The sequence below is a fragment of the Nanorana parkeri genome, unplaced genomic scaffold (assembly GCF_000935625.1).
Source record: "Nanorana parkeri isolate BGI_ZX_2015 unplaced genomic scaffold, ASM93562v1 scaffold2312, whole genome shotgun sequence".
In the NCBI taxonomy this organism is placed as follows: Eukaryota; Metazoa; Chordata; class Amphibia; order Anura; family Dicroglossidae; genus Nanorana; species Nanorana parkeri.
In genome coordinates, this window is record NW_017308580.1 from 41,891 (window position 1) to 42,168 (window position 278).

Below are 278 nucleotides of genomic sequence, written 5' to 3' on the forward strand. Positions count from 1 at the left end.
TTTGTATGAGCCCCTGAAGCGCGTCAGCTGTTTCTAAACTGTCCCCTCAACCCTACATTGAATAAGGATGGACTATTAAAGGGAGTGTGGCTTTAATCTTGCTGTGTAATAGCGCCCGGATTGCTGGCGCAAACTAACTAGCTAGTCGCCCCAATCCTTCCCAGATACAACTGTTGTTTACACTGGCAAACACAGCACCGCAGTGCATTCTGGGAGCCGGTCTTACTATTTGTTTTCAAGGATATTTTTGGATGTCTTTTCCTGGAAGTAAGGGAAGA